At 35.9% G+C, this 16,425-nt stretch overlaps 1 long non-coding RNA gene across 1 annotated transcript in view; it reads left to right on the plus strand.

Moving 5' to 3' along the window:
• The window catches only part of LOC136554132 (uncharacterized), a 196,096-nt gene that overhangs the window by 151,257 nt on the left and 28,414 nt on the right, over window positions 1-16,425 (plus strand). The window contains exon 3 of the long non-coding RNA XR_010783287.1: window positions 9,022-9,102. This is a non-coding gene — a long non-coding RNA (uncharacterized lncRNA). The remainder of the gene's footprint in view (window positions 1-9,021; window positions 9,103-16,425) is intronic.

A 16,425-nucleotide genomic window follows, 5' to 3' on the forward strand; every position in this document is an offset into this window, starting at 1 on the left:
GAACAGAGAATAATTCTAATTATTCTACACTCAAGAGGAATTTAGTCCTTAGAGAAGCAGAAAGTCTCAGCACATTAAGCCTTGGTTTATGACTTTATACAGAGGGGGATACACCCACTGGCAGCAGTTCTCCAGTTTAGCTCTGATAGATGAGAGCAGAGGAAGCATTCAACAGCCTCTGCACCAAGGGGATAGGTGGAAAACCCTTTTCAGCTCATCTTCCATTCTGAACTCTTCTCTCCAGGTTGTCCCACTAAAACACAATCCTTCCTTTTTCAAAGTTCTGTTGTTATGCGATGGGTAGATCTGGTAAAAAGAATACATTCTTCACTTAGAATAGAAAACAATTTTCATTGTTTATGTCTTAAGGACTATTTATTTATGTGGGAGAAAACAACTAATCTAATTGATTAATTGCAAAAATCTGCGGCCTTATTTTAAATTTTTTTCAATCTTTTAAGACATTCTCATTACTTTTTTTTTTCTCAAGCATGGAGACAACAAAAAATGAGTGTCTTTTTTTTGAAAAAACCTAGAGCAAAACCTAATGAGAGCTGCTGGTTTTGACTTGGAAAACCATTCTTCTTAGTTCAAAATCTTCTCAAATTAGTACTGAAAAGTGATATTTGAAAAAAAATATTACCATGTTTTGAAACTGTAGGACATTAGGCAGATTGGTTTTTAAAACATATTAAGAGGTTGAGGTGAATCCTAAAGAGAAATCTATGAAGTTGTTAGTAGAGATTATACACTTTTTCTGATATTATTTACCTTTTTCTCCTCCTGGCCTGAGGCTTCTGGAAAGGCTGAAGGCAGCTGATTACAGGTAATTTCTGTGTGCATAAAGGGAAGTCTTAATTGCCAGATTAAACTGCTCAGAGCACTACAATAATCTTCAACACTGAGGAAGCTGAAATATTATTTACAGATTAAGAGTTCTAGATTGTTGTCATGTCATGAACATTTTGAGATTTTGGCTCAAAAATTATAGCCGTCATCTTGCTACTACACAAAATAGTTGTAGTAGCATTAACTATTATTTGAGCAACCTTGTCTTACAGAACAGCACTGAACAACAGCGGCATGGAGGTAGGAACACATTTCTCTTCCATATGGTTCACTTCAATAGGTAAGCATCAAAGTTAAATGCTATTGTAAACTGAAAAAGGTTTTTTTTTCCTGAAATAAAATAAATATTTTTAAATGTCATTTAAAACCGCAGTTAAAATTTTCAATAATTTAGGTATTGGAAAATATGTGCTTATTGGTCTCATCTTTTTCTGACTGGATCTAGATCTAATAGTGAACACTTAGAGTTTCCCACTCGAAGCCATGACTACAGTTCCTCATAACATTTACAAAAGAAGTTTTCTTTCAAACTTCACACATAGCAAACTTCACACATAGCAAATGTAGGAAAGGAAAGCCAAATCTGGTAGAAAATAATTAAGATGCATCTGAAACATACAATTTTGTGTCCAACAGTTGTGGTTCAGTCCCAAGCTTTGTCACACATTTGTCCAGTTACAGATATTTCAGGTTTCATGATTTAAAAGATTCTGGAGAGGTTTAGTGTCCTTTTATATGTTTGAGAAAAGAGAATGCATTCTTTAAAATGCATTTAGTACTAGTTCCTGTCAGTCTGCACCACAAGGGGCTAAATTAATTTTATAAGCCTGAGAATATTATGATGGATATTTGTAAGCACTTTTGCTGTCTGACAGAAACCTACTAATACCTTTTTTTTGTGTGAGATTTTGTAAGGGTTTATAGACATCATAGTCTCCACTAAATTCACACTAAGTCACACATCCACTAAGTCTTGAGGCTAAGCTATAACCCATGGGGGATAGAACAGAATTCTTATCGTAGATCACATGAACTCGGGTAGAACTAAAAACATTCAAGGGCACCTGCATTGCTTTATATCACATAAATATTTTATAGATATGTTTCATCCATAGAAACAGGCCTGACTATCACTGTCTCAGGTAGAAAATCTAAAATTTTCTAATTCTAGGATACCCTAATTTAGAAGAGGAAGAACATGAAGAAGTATTAGTGGTTTATAAAACTACATCCTTGGAGATATTCAAATCTTGACTGTATAAAATCCTGAGCAACCTGATCTGTGCTGGTTCTCTGTTGAATTAGGGGTTGAACCAGGTGTTCCAGAAGTTGCTTCCCAAATAAAAGTATTTTGGTATGCTGTACATTGGAGAAGCTACTTACAGGTGGTAAAATCTAAAAGTCATATTCATTTGTGACAGAAGTTGATTTTGCTGTCTGTGGCTTTTCTATCCATCACTGCATCACCTGCATGAGGCCAAAACAACTTCTGTGTGTTTTTAAAGCCTGAGGGAGACATTTGGGGTCACCTAATCTGATCAGTTCCCTCCACCTACTTCTTTCTGGTGCACCAATTTTCCCCATCATTATCAAGGTCTATTCAAACTTGTGTTGATGTCTTTCTAGCATCTGGTTGGAACTGAATAGAATACTTTTAGAACTGAATGTCGAAACCTCATCCTACCTGAAATATCACTGGCTGCCTCATAGAAATCTCCCACCATCCTGCCTCTGTATCAATAAGTTTGATATTGAGTTTCTGTAGACTGTAGCTCTTATGTGACCACCCACAAAGAAGGGTTTCTTGTTTGGCCAGAATGATTGGAAAGGTGGTTGCATGAGATGCAAAAGTGAGAGGCATCACAAGTTTTCTGGTGACAGGAGTCTGTTTAACATAACAGGAAAACTTGCATGGAAGCAAAGGATCTGCTGGGTCAACACAAGACCTATCTTGCTCAGGGGACTTTTTTTTCTTGTGTAGTTCAGATATAATCTTTAAAATTTAGACTTAATTTTATTTTCCTGTTCTGTCAATATTGTTTCAGAACTCAGTGTACTCTGTGTTTCCCTTAAGAACAGCTATTTGCAAACCTAAGCTCAGCTAAATTATATATATATATATATATATGTATGTATATATAATTTGCAAACTTATACTCATCATAATTAAAGTTTCGGTTGGGAAGATGTTACATCTTTGATTTGGCTTAAATATTGTCTTCTGGTTTTAATTTAAAATATTTAAAACTGTTTAAATCTAGCATTCACCATACCTTGAAAATCAGCTTGCAAACTAAGGCTGTCCAGAAGTTTAGAGTTTAGGAAAACATTTGTAGATGATCACAAGGCAAGGATAAAAAGAAAAATACCTCACTCACCTCTAATGTTTTCAGCAACTCCTTCTGCCAGAAAACCTAGCATGGGAGAAGTAACAGCTAGGCTGAATTGGGAAGGCTAGAACTCTGTCCTGTTGTGGGTGGGCTCTTCATACTTCTGAAGTTAGAGTGTTTTTATTTAAAACCTGAATTGGATTTCTAGGCATGGATGGTACACGCCAATTTAAAATTATTGAAGTTCTTCATAGTGTTAAGAGTGCTTCAGTTTGAAAGAGTGAGGCTTTCCTGCAAATGCCAAGTAAATTGCTCTGCAAGTCCAGAATCTTTGATCACCTCTGAATTGAAGTGCTTACAAAAGATGTTGCCGTGTTCTAATAATTTTACGGCTCTGTCTGATTCATATGCCTAGAACCCCAATCATTTCCAAATTGAAGAGCTCTCATTATTTTGAAGTCCTATGTGCAGTATAAAATGATTTAAGATTATTCTGCAGCTTTTCATTTTTATTTTGTAAAAATGAAGCTCTTTTTTTTTCTTCTTTTTTAAAGACCAGCTCTTTCCTCTGCAAGCTGGGAGACATTATGAGCTAATTCAGACATTTCATGTTTAAAATGGAAATTGAACCAAATTCTCTCCAAATAGCAGTGATGATGGCTGGGAGAAAAAGAAGGAAAAAAAAAATCCCTGCCTGAAAAGCCGAGAAAATACAAAGTAAGAGGCTGTCAGTGATCCTTACTGGGAAAAGTGTGAAGAACAAGAAACATATTGTCACTGTTCAGATGCGGTCAAGGTGAAGTGGGGAGACTGAATGAAAGTTACAACAATGTGACAAAAGAGAGACACAGATCCATTTAGTCTTGGAAGGAAGAGAGCAGGAGGCACAGAAGGCTAGTTCACGTGTTGCTTCTAAGCTGATTTTTGCTGTCATTTTATCATACAATTTCAGAGGGAAATGATGTATGCCCTTTTGTATCTCCTGACTTTGTCTTTTAAGAATAACACTTCATTTCTTTCTCACTAGAGACCTTGTTCCTTTTTAGCACGTGGCAGTCGTATATTGTTTATAAGTCACATAGCTTTCTAAAGAAAATCTCATCACTATTTCTTGGTAGCAGTAGAGATTTTTCATTTGTTTGTTTATTTTTTCTTTTCCCCAAGCATATGCACTGGATGGTTTTTGTTCCCAGTGACTCATTATTGAAGAACAAACAAGGGCAAAAAATAAGTGTTTTGGGGGAGGAAGCACACCAAGTTGCTGGGGATCCCTGTGCCTCCACCCTACCTTGCTTTGCACACAACAATCACCCTGCTTACTTCCCACCTGGAAACCCTCACCTGCTCCTTCTGGTCCTGCTATGGGAGCTAGAATGGGTGCTCTCCAAAGGAAAGGGGAGAAAATAAATCTAAAAAGCATTCTGGTCTAGATGGAGTAGAGTTATGCTAACATATGAAAACAACAAGGGATTAGGGAACCTACCTGTCATTGCAGATACTTCAGCAGTAAGGCAGAAATTGGTGTGGAGGCAGGATGAAAAACTGGCAGATCAGAGCAGAGAGTTTTTAAGACTTTCACAATTGTGTTGCTAAGAAGTTAGCCTATAAACATCTGGAAAATCTGGAGATTTTCAAAACAGATGTTGAAACGGAAATAGAGACGTGGCCCATCACAGCATTGGCACTTCCAATCATTTGAGAGAAAAAAATTGTAATCTTTGTGTGTCATACCTTCCACTGAAAAAAAAATCCGCATTTTTTGTTGTTGTCCTTGTTAAGAGCTCTGAGGCACCTCAGGAGATGACAACAGCTGCTGTGGGTTTGGGTTTACACCCCTCTGCTCCTGAGGTGTTTAGTGGGGCTTGTCAGCCTTTTCTGCTGCACCTCTTTTCCATACAGAACATGTTTATGTCGGCGTCATGAAGAGTTTATGCGACCTCAGAAGGCACAGAGGGTTTACAGTGGGAGGGACAGGAAGATGAGCTCCCTTCAGCACCTGTGCTTTTGGAGGTGTAGCTTCCAGCAGAGGGAAAGTGTGATTTCATAGCATTCTGAAGCCAATATCATTAGTTAATCCCTATCTTACCTGTGTGGAAACCAAGTCTAAAAAACTTGTGTTCTCCAGTGTTTCTAGTGAATCATTAATCTTAAATATATTTATAAATAAAACTTACAAAGCTAAAAATGTAATTTGGAAATCTGTTAAGAATAATCAGGCTCAAAAACTCCTCCTGGATTTTTTGTGGCAGGTACCTGAACCTATAGGGAGAGAGATTTGCTTCTTTGCTGCTGTACCAGGAAACATTTAGTGAAACTGGTATTTCCCTTGTTCCTCTCTATTTAAGGGTCCCCAATTTTTATTTTTTGCAGTTTTCTTTCTCTATCCATACTCCTCATATATCTAGCTTTTTAAATTCCCTTTTTCTTAGCTTTTCCCTGAACTCATGTTTATTTTCACTTTTCCATTCCCAGTATTTTTACTGGTTTTCAATTTCTTTTGAACCCTTTCCATCTTTCCTGCAGAGAGTCCCTACTGAAATTCTTTCACAAATCCCTGTTATCCTTCTTGCAGTGGCTCGCTTCTGGCTGAAATCTAGAGCTGTTGTAGAGGTTCCTGCATACACAAGAAAAGTTGACAGTGTTTATCTACCTGCGGTTCAAATTTAGGGTCATTGCATTTCAGCTTTCTGATTACCTGAGATTTTTGAGAGATTTTGGTGAAGCAATACTCAAACTACAGGGTATAAAAATAGTATTGATCTAATTTTCATATTTGCATAATCAGTAGTCTCACTCAGCAATTAGTATTTCACTAATAATATCCAAACAAACATAATTTTCCAAATTATAGAAAACTCAATCAGAAATTAAGTTTTATTGTATGTAGTAGTCTGCTGGAGGATATAAAATGCTTAAGAGAATAAACATTATTATTGTTTATTTGAGGATTAGTACTCCTACCAAGTTTCAATTTATGTGGGTACAAAAAAAAAGTAAGTAAAAAAGAATTCAGTTTTGTTTTTTTGTTTTTTTTTTTTCCTAAGGGCATTACTGTTATACAGCTTGGAGCTACATAACACAAAAAGTTTAATTAATATTTTTTGGTTGATTTTTAAGGTAATATTTGTTGATTTCCTTCTAACATATTCTGGATTTCAAGATATACTGTTCCAAAAGGTGAGTAAATAGATAAATTGGTCCATTAGAGGCATCAGTGCATTAGGACCAATACAAGCTGGAGCATTTGGTCCTTCAGCTCCCAGGAATCTGTTAAAGACAAGTGCACCAGACCATGTTGTTTTGGGCTGGTTCCTCCAATCTACAGTCCTTCAGCTTCAAAAGCAAATGAGACACCAAACACCATTAATCACAGTTATGTTGAGTACTCAGAGACTGAAATGTGCTGCTTCCAGATACTAAACACCACTACAAACCCCAGTGTATGTGTTACATGTTAGCCAGAGAGGAACTCTTAATCCTGGTTTGCTGTCTATAGCTGTTACAGATACTTTAACAAAGTCTTCCTCCAGTATCTATAAATCAAAAACTACCTTTTAGCTGTGCCATATTTTAAAGGAATGTAAACATGTTAAAGTAAAGGTTTGTGTATTGTTGGTAATGCACATGACTGCTTGCTGTGTTATGTACAGGATGATCCATGTGCCACCCATGCTGAAGCTGGTTATTAAACATGCTGGCTCAGTTTACTGCTAGCTCTAATACACTTCTGTAACGAGGCACTACTTGTAACATCAAAGCAGGGGAGACATTAGCTCTTTTCCCCTATAACCTCTGACCTGAAAGCTTTGCTTTTTATCTCTGTATAAAAGGAAAATATTCTTTTCAAAGAAGCCTGGCTAGAATGTGGATATTTTCTCCATTGTAGAATAAGAGCCTGTGAAAGTAATCTACAATTTTTCATCTTTTTCCAGAGTATTGTTTCTTTTTGGACATCATGCCTCTTTTAGAGTTAAAACTCTCGCTTTCAAGTAATAGTGACTGGGAAGTGCTTTCAAAGTCCTGAGGTACTTCTGTTTTCTGTAACCCTGTCAGCCTGAAGAAAGGTGATGGAACATTTCTATTTTTGAAAGAGCAATATATTGTGTAAGAGAAAGAAAATAAAGTTTGAACAATAGTTCATACTCCAAATAATGGGTAAGATACAAATCCAATTAATTGTACACAGGGTTTGTAAGGGAGCCAACATTTGGCAAATCAAAACTATATTTTATCTTGCGGATGTTTCCACTTATTTTTTAAAAATTAAAAAAAATCATATAGCAAGTGATTTTCTCAAGTGTATTTGAACCTTTAAATGGATTGGATCATCTTATCTTCTGACCTTTATGTATCAGGTTTTTTTTTGTGTAATCTAGGTTGTCTTGTTTCAGTTCAACATTTTAGGATTCTTGACCTTTTGGCTTTTAGATTCTTAACTTGAGCTGTGTTAGAGAGGGTTGGACTTCAGAAACAACTAAGTATACAATGCCAAACATTTTTTCTGGTGTATGACCTGCACAATTACTTTTGAGTATCTGGTCCCTTGTTTGGAGGCAGTCACAAGGAAAGGAGTGCTGACTTAAATAAACATAGGTGCAGTAAACAGAAAAAGGAAGACCAAGCATAAATGAACATATCATTTCACAAATTGTTGGTATTTTGCTGTTTTTAAAGATATTTCAATCCTAAATTTTAAATTATCTTCCAAATAATTTCCTAAACTCATGAGCACTGATTGTATTACAGATAGAGTGCTATACTAGCATGATCTAGACTCCAAGATTTCAAATATAATCTGAAACTTCTTTTTCTACCTGTATTTATTGCAATGACTTTTTCTTAGAATCCAAATGGGAAACAGAAGAATCATCTCAGTTCTTTTCCACAATTCCTGCCTTCTGAGATGGCATTAAGCATTATTCGGTCTATGACACTTAACTCACAGTGGTGTTAAGTCAGTGATTAATTCAATGAAAACTCATTGATTTTTGGATGCTTTAGGTGGGTCTTCTTATAAATATACATGGTTCCTTAAAGTGGGTGTTTTAAAATTTAGCCTGGGCTTCATTGCTTTTCTACATGCTTCCTAAAAATTGCTTAGCCACAGGAAAGGTGGCACAGTCCAATTCTGTTGTAATGGCATAATTAAAAAGAAAATAAAGCTTCTCAATTTTCTCTGTAAGACTTCATATGAATAAATAAATTTCAATCTTTCTTCTGCTAGAAAAAAGATGGATCACTTGTTTGGGTTTTTAATGAAGGTACATAATTTCATTATACTCATTATACATGGAAGTGCAGACTAGCATATACTTTTAAGCATAAATACTTTTATTTACAAAATAGGACAGAAAAGCATTAGTGTAAGCTTTTAAAAGTGTTTTATTACTTTTTGGTTTTAACATATTGTTTTTCTTTGATATTTGATTGTAGCAGAGAAAAGTTTTTCTTGCAGAGTTAATTTTCTTAAGAGGAAGCACATATGTGTTCTTAATTATACATATTTTATCATGTGCTAGACATAGTAGGAATTATGTCCCTAAAATACTTTCCAGGAATTTTGTAAGCAGAAATGTATGAAGGAGAAGAAGACAGCAGAGTTTATGGATTGTTTGGTTTTGGTTTTGAGTTTTTTTTTCCCCAGACTGTAATAATTAATAATTTAGAAAAATCGAAATGTTTTCAAAATGTTTTCAAAATGTAAATATAAGTAAATTATGTATTAAACTTGTATAGATAGTTAGAATCATCTGAAACCATCTGCCACAAATGAATATCTTAGCTTGCATTCAACTAATATGCCAACTTATGGTTACTTACGTTTTACTCCTGTTTGCTACAGGTGAAGTGGGTGAATATCAGACAGCTCATTATAGAGACATGCATGCTGCATTCCCAAAGTAGGATGACAGAACAAGTCATGGTATGTATTGTAATTTCAGTTCTACAATACATCTTCAAGCTGTCTGAGGTAAAATGCTTACTAAGCACTGCATTGGGGCTGTCAGATTTCTTCATGGGGTGGTAATTAAATTGAGGCAGCTCTACCATTTATTTTGTGGAACTAAGCCAGAATTATCTGTATCCTAAAAATATGCTGCTGTAGACTGCTGTTTGTATCAGGAGCACAGTTTTTGGCATATAAATTCTCTTTTATAGAAAACATCCTATTTCTCTCTGTTTTTTCTCACCTCCATAGGCTGTGGGGGAGGAGAGATGTTTTGTCACTGGACTAGTTTAAGTCTGAGGGAAACTGGTCATGATGCCATCAGAGATGGTATCTTGCTTAAAACTGCAGACATTTGGGCTTGATTCAATTTGTGACTAATAGGGATAAAGGATTGATGGTCATGGGGGCCAAGGGTGGCATTAAAGTTTCATGCCTGATTTACAGGGTTCTTAGCCCTGGTATAATTTAGAGTGCCAGGAGCCCAGTTGGCCATGGCTGGCCACTGCCACAAAAATAAAGCTGAATGCATGTGAGGATGCAATGTGATAAATGAATAGGAAATTTCCTCTGGTCATTCCTGGAGACCAGCTTCGTTATTAAAAAACACATGGGAGCTGCTGTGCTGAGTCAGACCAAGGGTTCTGGTGTCTCAATGGTGCGTCTGTGCCAGCTCTCTGGCATTCTGCTCTGAAAATCAGAGCTATTCCAAAGTGGCCCTGGCTTAGAAATAGTGCTCAGGATGTAGTGTCTTCCCAATATTGTCACTCATGTTCTTCCTGAGAGAAGGCAGTGAGAGTTGCAGATAACTTTAATGATATAGCCACACAATGGACTTATAGAGCAGCATGATTATGTTCTTATCTTCTTATCCGCTTGCTTTCTAGTGAATCTGACCTTTCTAAAATTTGTAAGTTACCTAAAAACTATGGTGAGATAAGCAGCACAATTTTAAGTAGCTGAATATCAGAAGTATATGCAACTCATATAACAGCAAATTCAATTCCAAAGACATTTTTTAAGATTGAAAAGGGTGAGTCTGATGTGTAAAGGAGGCTCTCATAGGATAAATTTCCTATGATGCACAAATGAGTTTATTTTATAATTCAACATCCTTTAGAAAATTGTTTGGATTGAGTTCAGTTGATTTAGTCAAACAGTGAGAACAAAACCTGGGGAGGAAATAGCATACAGATGCAAAACAGTTTTCAAGTGTACAGTGTGGGAAAACTGTTAATGGATTATCTGGAAATAAATGAAATCTCCTGCAAAAACAATAGTTTGTTATTGTTGTTTTTTTTTTTTTTAATGAAATGGTGGTGAATATGAATGCATGGTCAGAAATGCTGAAACCCACTGTTTACTTGAAAAAATGTGTCAAAATGGTTGTCCTTTTCCTGAAATAAAAAACTGAATTAAATACTTAAATCAGTGTCCAATAAATAGCTACACTAAACAGAAAAGTATTACATAGGAAAGAAGTTGGAAAGGGTGGGCTTTATTCATGGGCTCCCAGCTGCTCAGGGTATACCTATAGTCAGAAGAAAGAGGAAGGTATAGATTCCTAAGGGGGAATTCAGAATAGGAATCTGAACTAACTTGGCTCTCGCTTTGAAGCGCAATTTGTCATCAAAGGATATTGTGTCAGGAGACAGTGCAACTCTTTCATTAAGAACATTTCTTATACCATTCTCTGATTATTAAAAAGCTTTTTGTTATTGAAAGCTGTGATTTGCCATTTTAAAAAAGATATGTATGAATCTGGCTCAAATATCTTGTACATCACAAATATTACTTTTTAAAGATATAATTTTCCTTATTAATTCATATTTTCTCCCTGATTATTGAACTTTGAAACACATTATCTCCTTGCATATTTGTATTTTCTTTTACCTTTGGTAAACCATGCTGTATACATGTCCACATGCTTTGATTTTACTGCTGTTTTTTTCTAGCTCCCTTGTCATATTTTCTTCATTCTGTTTGATCTATTATACTTAATGAACAACAGTTTTCACTTAGAATAATGTTTATGCTTTTTTGAATTTTAAATAGCATATTGTGATGGTATTAGTGATGTTACACTAAGTCCCTCATCCTGCAAAGGCTGATTCATGTTTCTCAGTTTGCACAATCTGAACAGTCCCACTGGAGTTCAAGAGTTACACATGAGAGCATAAAGCTCCTAATTGCCTTTAGCAGACTCATTTCCAGTATCACAAAGCCCCATTTTAAGGACTGTTGCTTAGATCTGAAAATGCACATTTCACTGAAACGATTATAAAAACATGTCCTCGTCTGGAACCTGGAGAACAGAATTTTAATCTGGATTAAATTAAGCCTATTTTGAGGGATACATCTTGACCAACAGCATTTTATGAACATCTGACAACCTTGTATATTCTTGAAATGTAGAAATAACTTTATTTTTGTACTAATATTTTCAGAGATGCAGTTCATAGAACAAAGCAAATGGCAGTAAAAGGAGAGAGCATTTGATTTTGTCCCCCCCACTCTTCTACTCAGAGGAAAGTAGCTAGAATACCAGGCAGTAATTAGCTTTCAGCCAAATTGGGTATGAAATTTAAGTCTGTAGATTCATTGCGCCTATGTCAGCCTGAAGATTAAAGGCTTCTTAACTACATAGTGGCACAACAGCTGAGCAAGCTGTGAAGGAGCCAGTGGGGTTTGTTGTATAATAACTGCTCTGTTGATCACTGGAAGAGTCTGGATTTCTGTGTCCAATCCAGACAAACAGAAGTCTACCTTCTTGTCTCTGTCTGTTTCAGTAGATCACCATGTATCACCGGGGATTTCAGTGTAGCTGACTCAATTTCTGCAGTGCTGGAAACATAATATTCATTGACATGGTAGATGCACAGACCCCAGTAAAGTTAATGTTTAGCCATCCCTGGTTTTGGCAGCATGCTGCAGCTTACTAATTAATTTGGTTTATGTTTGTGCTTTTTTTCTTACCATATAATCAATGAATGTCAGGTGTTCTATAGTCAGGAAGACGGCTGTGAAAATGTACTCTGAAGTTATATTGAGATTATCCTTCAAGTTTTGTTATTAGCACGAATATAGCAAAATATTCTAATGCATTTTTAAATAGAGAGTTTATGAGCAGTGAACTGTGTTCTCTTCCATTGGAGGTATCCTAAACAGAGCCAAGAAAAAGTAAATCAATGTCAGATAATTTTGCTTTTTTGACTTGGGACAGCCAAAACTTTCTTCAGCTGTACCAGACTGCCATCTTGGCTTTCCATCATGGAGCATTCGGGATGCCAATATTCAATTACCCTTTCTCACTGTTGCCTTGTGTTACTTATTTCTTCTGGCAAACCTATCATTTGCATCTGATTTGAAAGAATTAATTTCTGTTTCTAACTAGCCTGTGAGTTTCACTAGTTGTTTTTTCTTTGCTTGGAAATAAAATTAGGTCAATTCCATTTCACTTCATATAACATGTAAACGAATTAGATGGTATAGACATCACTGAAGACTGATCATCTGGAGACCTCAACATGCCCTCAGATTGGATAAAGGAGGGTTACCAGCAAGTTTGCTTTCTCAGTTAGTATGGAAGAGTATTTTTTTGATGTATGGGTTTGATTTTTTTTTCTGTATCTCTTAAAGACATTGTCTCTAGGATACTGAGGAAAGAAGAGAAGAACAAGCAGAATTATAGCTTGTGTCCTTTCTTTTGTGCCTAGAAAGTTGGAAAGAAACAAAGATGGGTGGATTCAGTGGGTACAATGGGTACAATCTCCTTGTAATGTCATCTTCCCACATTAATTTTCAAAATATTGATGACTTTGGATAATGTTTCAAAGAACCAGATTTAACAAATAATGTCAATGCAAGTGATGGTGATAGGAGCTCACTGGTTAACCAGGCTTGAAAAAAATGTTTTGATTAATAAGGGACATACTATGATGGTTGTCATGGCAGGTAATCCTTTATTTATATAACAAATTTGACTTCAGTAGAACAGAAGTCCATACTTTTGTATGTTTTAAACCAAAGAGGTAGCAAGGAATATTCTGTGGTACTACCAAGATGTAATGTATTCTCTGAATCTCTGCTGATGTTAGCTTGTGTGATCCATTTAGTGTCCCTGTGCCCCTTATGCTATTTGCCCAGTAAGGCTGATGCAGAAAGGGGATTAGAAATACTCTAGGCACCACTGTATTTTAAAATTCCTAAAAGGAAATCAGAGGGTGTTTTTTCCTATTAGTTACTTTCCAGGCAGAAATCAATTAGTCTAATAGCACTACTCTTCTCCAAAATGGAATTGTACTGGACTGGTTTGATGTCTTCTTATAATTGCACACTGTATGGTTCTTTGACTCTTATCTCTCCCTCAGTCTGTGAATTTGAAACCATCAGGAAGATGTCACATTGGTATGAGTATTCTTCAGTGATAAGAACAGTAATTGTTGTGGGGAGACTTCTTAATCTTGGGTCACTCAAATCCCTTTTAAAGACAGCAGGTGCTCTCCAGAACAAGCATTAACAAGAAGAGATTATGAGGTAACCTGTTGTTCTTTATATCTCAGCATCTCTTGACAAAGCTTACCATCAGGCGCTGTGTTCAGAAGCCAGTCAGTACAGGAAAAAAAAATCAAACATGACTCAGGAAGGAACTAACGTTTTCAGTACTAAAGAGTGGATTCATTTTAAAGGGTGAATACTGAGAACTGTTACAGGGAAATTTATATTTAGATAAGATAATTATATGAGTAAATTATAAAAGCAAGAAATAAGGTGGCAGGGACTAAAAGAATAGACCTGCAGATAACCATGGTATAATACAACCAGAAAAAATTCTGCTTCCTCAGAAATCAAAATCTGAAACTGCATCTCGCCAGATTTGCATTGTGTTGAAATTCCTTGTACATTGTACCACTCATCTTCTTCCCAGCTGTGGCAAACGTGGTGAAAGCAAGTCAGTCATTCATATTGTCAGACTCTGGCACTGCTAACAGTATGACTTCATACAGATGTGCTGCTGCTTTGGGCTGCTTAGCATAGACAGAGTGAATTCTTGCAGCTCAGCGTGCTCAGGGTCTAACAGCTCTTCCAAGTATGATCACAGTGGAGCAGAACTGCCTGCTATTTTCAGCTCTCAAAATTTATGAACTTCTGGATCCAAATGCCAACTAAATTTTGTTTGAATAAGATTTTGTTTTCTAATTCTGTCCATTTCCATCAAGATTATGACACAAAATTAGCTGTGTTAAGCAGGTCTATGGCAATCTTTGGGAGGTCAGGAATTAAGCATAGGATAAATCATTGCATTCAGATGATAAAACCACTTTCAAAACCAGTTCAAGGAAACTTTTTTGAAAGGTATTTAGATCCAAAGGTGTAGTTAGCACTTTCTAAGAATACACATCTCAGGGAGTGTTAGGGACTTAACCCTTCTTCACTCTACTTTGAAAAAAAATCAGCTAGGCACCTATCTCAGCCTTTAAGTTCCTCAAATACTTTTAAAAAAATCTGGCCTTTGATAACTCAAATCCCCTTGACTTTCTGTAAGGCTTTTCATCCTGAATTCTAGATCCTCATAGGTTTTGAGTGCCTAACTCTCTTAAATTAAAATGTGAGTTAAAGGCCCAGGTACTTTGGAAAAGCTGAACCTTGGTGCTCAAGTCACTTCTGAAAAAAGATGTTAAACTGCTAATTCCCTCAGGTGCTTGAGGAATATTTTCCTGTCACCTCTGAGAAAATATTCTTGAGGAATTTACTTTGTTAATCACCTGCTTTGTCCCAAACTTTGCATAACAACTTTGTGTAATATTTATTATGGAGAATTTTTTTTTCCCAAAAGAATGATAAAACTCTTTTATAAAATGAAAAATTATGACAAAAGTATATATTTATGCTTTCAGGAGGCAAATGTGTTTTTTAATGGAATTTAAATAAATGGAATTTTTATGATGAAAAAAGCAACAGTAAAAGTAGTGATTATGTTTTTCATAGTTCATTTGCTTCCCTTGCCCTGAAGATCTTGTACAGAAGTAAAATGAGATCCCTGGTGAAGCCTACAATGTCATTGACTCCGAAGAAGGACTCAGAGACCCATTGGTGTTTAATGACCCTTACTAGCCTCCATGAAAGAAACTGGTATGATCCACTAAAGGAGACATATGGTTCTTTGGAATTATAAAGAAACACTGTTTTCTTCATGGGTAAACATTGTAGTCATGCATTTCTAAACACTGCCTGGTTTTAGATGACTGCTTTTAAAATGGCTGTCCAAATTTGCTGAGGAATTGCATTCATTTTTCATTAGTACTTGACCAACAGCAGTGGTATTTTTGCAATACTGCAATCATGCAATTTTAATACTCTTATTATTCTGCACCATCATATCAGACAGAACAAAACACAACAGATAAGAGAGCTGAACTACACAATAAAGAGCAACTGGACTTTATAGGGTGTGGGCACATCGTATAATACAGTCATGGGGTGATATCCCATAGTTATAGGGAAGTGTTGGAATATTAAAATATTTCTGTATTCATTCCTTCATGAAATTTAAGTATATTCTTTACTGCAGTTAGACATAGGGCAGTGTCAACTGAAGGAGAGGGAGGAGGGGAAAGAAAAAGGGAAGAGAAGGGAAGGGAAGGAAGAAGAAAGGAGAGATCAGGGTGAAATCCAATATTTAAAGGCAAAATAAAATAAAAACTGATTTCACAATGAAGTAAACAGCAGTGGAGATTCAGCTAGGACAATACCATGAACAAAAAGGTATTTTACTGCAGTCATATCACAGAATGAACACGGTCAGAACCTGTTGCATAAGTAGAGTCTGGTTACAGGCCACAATAAAGTGCTGAATATACCTAAAAATTCTCAGTAGATACTCTAGTGTAGACAAATTTTGATCAATAATGTTGTACTTCATGCTTCTCTTTCTCTGATGTGTCCCCAGAATGAAAACATCTCTAGGACAGATACACCACTGACATCTTTCACTGGATCTAGAGCTGTTGTACCTGTGGTAAAACAAGTGCAATTACCTTAGTTTCAATTTCTCTAAAGGCTGTGCTCAATTTCTAAACATGAACCATCCAGAGGAGAAAATATATTAAGCTTTTGGATTTTTTTTCTTCATCAGTCTTTTTAGTGACTATCTTTTCACAGCTCCTTGTAAAAACAATATGATTTGTTCTGCTAGCTTATAATTTTTTCCTCCTTTAGTATATTTCTCAATGCTCCTAACAAGAGATGGAATTGAATCTGGCTTTTTTTTTTTATTTTGTGAAATGTGACATTTTATGT

This window comes from Molothrus aeneus, chromosome 3, assembly GCF_037042795.1.
Source record: "Molothrus aeneus isolate 106 chromosome 3, BPBGC_Maene_1.0, whole genome shotgun sequence".
In the NCBI taxonomy this organism is placed as follows: domain Eukaryota; kingdom Metazoa; phylum Chordata; class Aves; order Passeriformes; family Icteridae; genus Molothrus; species Molothrus aeneus.